Source organism: Bubalus kerabau, chromosome 10 (assembly GCF_029407905.1).
Source record: "Bubalus kerabau isolate K-KA32 ecotype Philippines breed swamp buffalo chromosome 10, PCC_UOA_SB_1v2, whole genome shotgun sequence".
NCBI lineage: Eukaryota > Metazoa > Chordata > Mammalia > Artiodactyla > Bovidae > Bubalus > Bubalus kerabau.
In genome coordinates, this window is record NC_073633.1 from 26372266 (window position 1) to 26378789 (window position 6524).

At 41.9% G+C, this 6524-nt stretch overlaps 1 pseudogene; it reads right to left on the reverse strand.

Moving 5' to 3' along the window:
• Positions 1 to 572: 572 nt before the first annotated feature.
• Positions 573 to 5863, reverse strand: LOC129620743 (elongation factor 1-beta-like; annotated as a pseudogene).
• Between the last annotated feature and the right edge of the window lie 661 nt (positions 5864 to 6524).

Genomic DNA, 6524 nt, shown 5'->3' on the forward strand with positions numbered 1-6524 from the left:
CAGTCCTGAGATTTCTTTGGAAGGAATGATGCTAAAGCTGAAACTCCAGTACTTTGGTTACCTCATGTGAAGAGTTGACTCATTGGAAAAGACTCTGTTGCTGGGAGGGATTTGGGGCAGGAGGAAAAGGGGATGACAGAGGATGAGATGGCTGGATGGTATCACTGGACGTGAGTCTGAGTGAACTCCGGGAGTTGGTGATGGACAGGGAGGCCTGGCATGCTGCGATTCATGGGGTTGCAAAGAGTCGGACATGACTGAGCGACTAAACTGAACTGAACTGAACTGAAACTCAGCAATCTTCTTTTGCCATAAATATTTCCCTCACAAACAGGTCTCAGATAACAATCCTTCCCATGGCCTCAAGCTGCAGCCTACATGCTCATCCTGGGACATTCTTTGTAAAGATCCTTGAACAAATGTCAATGGTTATTTTATAGATTATTTTCTGGGCACAACTGTAGAAGGCTTTGTGCTTTCTCATGCTTCTCTCAAGCACCTTAACATTCTTTCCAGCCAACTCAACTGAAGAAAGGAAAGAACAAGTCAGAATCACAAGGCCTAACTCCTTCATCCCGGGGCCGTGCCTGCGAGATGAGGAGAGGGGGTTGGGGCTGTGCCTCCATTTTGTCAGTAATGCCTAACGCGGCTCCCCACAAGTTTTTATGGGTTGGGTAATTTCATAGGCTAATAAGTGGGAGATTTCCAGGAATTAGGCCACTGCCCACTTTTTGGACTTTCATGATTGGCCTCAGAACTGTCATGACACTGGTGGGTGTGTCATTTAGCATGCTAATGAATTATAATGAATGTATAATGAGTCTCAAGGTCCACTGGAAGTCAAATCTTCTGCCATCTTGAGCTGCGTTGGTTCTAACCAGTTTTGTGGGGTTTTTTTTGTCTTTCAAACTTTTAAGGGAACTGATCCATGATGGATTTTAGATCTTGTTGAATGCAGCCACGTCCATAGACTGTACATACTCGTCAAAAGCGGTGATCTGCTCCTCCAGCATGTCTGTTCCAAGTTTGTTATCTTCAACTACACATTGTATTTGAAGTTTTTTAATGCCATACCCAACCGGAACTAGTTTAGAAGAGCCCCAGACCAAGCCGTCTGCTTGAATGCTTCTGACGCATTCCTCTAGTTTTGCCATATCAGTCTCATCATCCCAAGGTTTCATGTCTAATAAGTTGGAAGACTTGGAGACAAGTGCTGGTTTTTTGGCTTTCTTTGACTCATACTGGGCAAGGCGTTCTTCTCTTAGCTCTTGGCTTCTTCACTTTCCTCCTCCTCCTCAGATCCAAAGAGATCAATGCCATCATCATCTTTACTATCTGTAGCTCCTCTTTCTGTGGTGTCTTCCACATTGGCAGGGCCATACTTGCCCAAAGCTTTCTTCACTCCTGGCAGGCTGGCCTTTTCCTTCTCATAAGATTTGATGTGATTATACCAATGCAGGGCATGACATAAGTCGGCAGGTGGTGGGCCAGAGATGGCTTCAAATACTGCCATATCTGCTTGTGATGGCACATACCCCTCATGTAACTCTTGTCCGCCAAGTAGTCATTGAGCACCTGGAGGCCAGCAGGGCTTTTCAAAACCCATGGCGATGGCTAATCTAGAACTGGGAGGCAGTGGAGGAAAAGAGGCGAGCAACTGGTCAGCGCCAAGCGCTGAGGAAAAAAGGTGGTTCTAACCAGTTTTTGTCATGCCCTACTGCTGTGTCTTTTTTTTAAAGGTTGTTCCCTGCCCCCTTCCCTCCTGTTTCACTTGTAGAACATGCACATATTTATTTATACAAACTTTTATTTTACAAAAATGGGATGGCATTATATGAATTGTCTGCAAACTGATATTCTAAAATATCATTGCATGTCAATACCAACAAAACTACATAATTTACTTTTAGATGTCACATTTATAAACAATGGACACTGAGATTTCTAGTATATTGTTAACGGTGCTAAAATTTATTAGCATAAATTCCTACTCTTAGTTCTTGTTGTTGTTTAGTCACTAAGTTGTGTCCAACTCCTTTGCAACCCCATGAACTGTAGCCTGTCAGGCTTCTCTGTCCGTGGGATTTCCCAGGCAAGATCACTGGAGTGGGTTGCCATTTCTTCTCCAGGGAGTCTTCCTAACCCAGCGATTGAAACTGCATCTCTTGCATTGCAGGCAGGATTTCTGACTGCTGAGCCACTAGGGAAGCCCTGATTATCTTGTAATAGAATATAAAAGTTTCTTCCCTATTACAGGGTGGCTGCATTTTTATATTCTATATTTACTGATATAGAAAGAATATATGTATATATGTATTCTTTTCTTTCTTTTATATTGTGCATGTTCTACAAGTGAAACAGGAGGGAAGGGGGCAGGGAACAACCTTTAAAAGAAAGAATATTTTAAAGAATGTTTAAAATATTTAATGTGGTTATTTCTAGATAGTGTAATTATGGATGATTTAGAAATTTTTTTTTGTGTGTGTGTGTAATAAAGTTTTATTAAAGTATAAAGGAGATAGAGAAAGCTTCTGACATAGGCATCAGAAGAGGGCAGAAAGAGTACCCGCTTGCTAGTGTTAACAATGAAGTTATATAATCCAAAGAATGTCTGGAGGTTGTAAAGACCTCATCAGACCTACTCCCATAATTTACATTTTAAGATAACACTGTCCTTAGGAAAGATACATCCTTGTAAAGACCAGGTCTACTCCCATAATTTACATTTTAAGATAACCGAAGGTTGAATCTAAAGACTGTCCTTAGGCAGGATACATTATTGTTATATAATCCTAAGGAATGTAGAGAAGGAAAAAAAAAGTTTGTCCTTTCTTCCTCCTTGATAATTCCAGACCCCTCTCTCCTTGGGGACGCCTAGACTCCCTATCAACCTGCCTAGGAAATGACTCTCTCATCCCCCCCTTTTCTTATAGGAGAATTATGTTGCCTAGAAAATATTTTAATTAATTAATGTATTTATTTATTTTTGGCTGCACTGGGTCTTTGCAGCTGCTCTTGAGCTTTCTCTAGTCGTGGCGAGTGGGGGCTACTCTCTAGTTGCGGTTCGTGGGCTTCTCGTTGTGGTGGCTTCTCTTGTTGCGTTACTCTGCTTTTATGTGCACGGGCTTCAGTACAGTAGTTGCTGCTCACAGGCTTAGTTGCTCCAAGGCACGTGGAATCTTCCCGGACCACGGATCTAACTGATGTCCCCTGTATTGGCAGGCAGAATCCTATCCACTGGACCACCAGGGAAGCCCTGAATGATTTTTTTAAAGTCCTGCTTCTCCTTATTTCTTTAAAATGAAAATTTTCTGTTCACACAAAAAAGGAAAAATTTCCCAGAACTGAACTTCTGCTCAGGTCAGAGTCCAGTGGAACCATCACATCTACCTAGGAATGCAAGGAATGAGCCCTAACATTGCATTAGTTTTTTTGGCAGCCTCATCCTTTACCACTTCAAACTGACCTTTCAGTCCACTAAAACCTTCATATTGGTTTAACATTTTCACATGAACTGCGTCCTTGCTTTACTTGTTTGGTTCATTTTTTAGTGTAAGAGACTTGTCATTTGTCCCTGCTCATAGTTTGATCACATCAGAGAACAACCAGTGCAGTTTTGTAATTGGTGAAGGCTCTTTTTTTTCCTCAGCAGGATCCTTTGGGGGAAACAAAATACTGGAGCTTCACACGGGAGAACTAGCTGTCCCCTTTGAGCCCCTCAGGTAATTTTTCTTGGAACATTTTGAAATCTGACTTGAAATCTGTAAAAGTTATGTCTGACCATCTTTCTTCGACATTCCAGGAAGTGACAAAAACAAAATAGAAACAGACTCATAGACACAGAGGACAAAGGAGTGGTAGCCAGAGGGGACAGGGCTGAGGGAGCAGGTGAAATGGGTGAATGGGATGAAGAGGTACAGGCTCCTAGTTATAAAATAAACAAGTCATGGGGTGTAATGTACAGCTCAGGGGCTAGTGTCAATCATATTGTAATAACTGTGTTGGTGACAGATGGTTACTAGGCTTATCATGGTGATCATTATATAATGTATAAAAATATCAATCACTATGTCATATACCTGAAACTAGTATAATATATCAATTATAATTCAATGTAAAAAAATTCTAGTAAGTGAAACTGTCAATAGGGCAAGAATATACTAGGTGCTCTGCTTCCAGCAGAGGGAGACTTGGAGTTGATGCCCTGATTCTGGGACCTCTGGCACCTTGGTATCTTGCCTTGGAACAGTTTTGCAACCTGAATTTAAAAAGCATCATCCCTCCATGTCTTCCTTTAATCCTAACATCTATTCTGTAACTCCTGCCAGGTGTTATTTTCCTGTCATCCAAATGCTTTCACTTACAGTTTTGTGATTTCCTTTTGGACTTGTACACTAACTGTTGAATCTTTAATTAGATCTGCTTCCTCTGAACACTGTTATCTTTCCATGGGCATCCTCCAGTCATGAGTTCTACATCAACTATTTGTCTTCTTGTGAAAAGATTCAAGTTCCTTTCCCATTCTGGTCTTCTCTGATGCAGCACTTCCAGGCTTTAGGATTTTATTAAAGTTAACTAATTACAGAGGAAAATCCCTTGAAATTGATAAAAAAGAAATGATATTCCCTCTTATTCCAAACAATCTTAGAATGTCACCATTTTTTCATAAAAGAACATAGCTTAATCTTTGTAGGGTTAGAAAGGATATAATTTCAGAATTAAAAAGTATTGAAAAAATATTTCATTTTAGACCAGAAATCCTTTATCATGGTCCAGCTCCATTCTGCAGATTCATGCAGGAAACCACTACTGTAATACCTGTTTGCTTGTTTTTAATTTATTTATTTTTAAATTAAAGATAATTGCTTTAAAGAATTTTGTTTTCCATCAAACCTCAACATGAATCAGCCATAGGTGTACATATATCCCCTCCCTCTTGAACCTCCCTCCCATCTCCCTCCCCATCCCACTCCTCTAGATTGATGCAGAGCCCCTGTTTGAGTTCCCTGAGACATACAGCAAATTCCCATTGGTTATCTATTTTACATATGGTAATGTAAGCTTCCATGTTACTCTCTCCATACATCTCATTCTCTCCTCCCCTCTCCGCATGTCCGTAAGTCTGTTCTGTATGTCTGTGTCTCCATTTGAATATTGATTTACTTATTTGGTTCTCCCAAGTCTTAGTTTGGCTTCCCAGGTGGTCCAGTGGTAAAGAATTTGCCTGCCAATGCAGGAGACATAAGAGACGCAGGTTTGATCCTTGGGTTGGGAAGATCTCCTGGAGAAGAAAAGGGCAACCCACTCCAGAATTCTTGCCTGGAAAACTCAGTGGGTAGAGAAGCCTGGTGGGCTACAGTCTATGGGTCACAAAGAGTCAGACACGACTGAGTGACTGAACACACACACACACACACACACACACACACACACACACACACAGGTCTTAATTGCGGCGCACAGGCTGGGATCTTTAGTTGAGGCATGTGAACTCTTAGTTGCGGCAGGTAGGATCTAGTTCCTTGACAGGGATTGAACCCTGGCCCCCTGCATTGGGAGCCCAGAGTCCTAGCCACTGGACCACCAAGGAAGTCCCTGTAATACATATTTAGGCAGCTTTATTTGGACACTTCTCTTTCCTTGAAAATTGTGGGAAGTACATGATGCTGGTTTTTTTAGTTACCATATAATTTACCAGAGGTCCATAAATCTTTTGTTATAAGTCACAAGCCCTCCCCCAAATCCTGTTCTCTGACCCCATGTCAATTATCGGGTGTCAGCCTTGTGCTCTTTCTTTTCCAAAGTCAGACTCTTCACACAGAGATGAAAATACCATCCACAACCCCATGTCCTTCAGAGTCATCTTTGTCCCAGGCTTCTTAAGGTTGTATAACTTGTTTTCACACATATCAACTCAAATACGAGATTGCCTAATTATAACAGACTCCACATCAGGCCTCAGAACACATTGGAGGAAGGAGTATCATTAGCAAGGTCAGGTCTGCAGAGCGTTCCTCCTACCCTTTTACAGAATCACCAACCAACAGACTGGGGTCTTGTCTTCCTGGGTTGGAGGAGGGCTCTGTGCATCTATTGGCATTAACGGATCCTCCTTAATCTAGGAATTCATCATACTCACAAGTGTCAAACTAGGATTGTCTTTCCTCCTCAACCCTAGTGAAGAGTGGTATTTAGTAGGATAAAGGTAAAGACTTCTCTGGTATAATAATGGTGAACTTATTCTATGGAAAACAGTCAACATGAGCAAATAAAGAAATGGTTTGTCTTGAGCTATTCCCCCTGGATGGTGTTGGGACTGACCCTCAAAATCTCAGGTGCCTCACTTGCTTCTTTCCGCTAGACCAGGACCCTGGGGACTTCCCCGGTGGTCCAGTGGTTGAGAGTCTACCTTGCAATGCAGGGGATGTGGGTCTGATCCTTGGTCAGGGAACTAGGGTCCCACATGCTGTGGGGCAACTAAGCCCATGCACTGCCATAACTGAAGAGAAGCCCATGTACTGAAA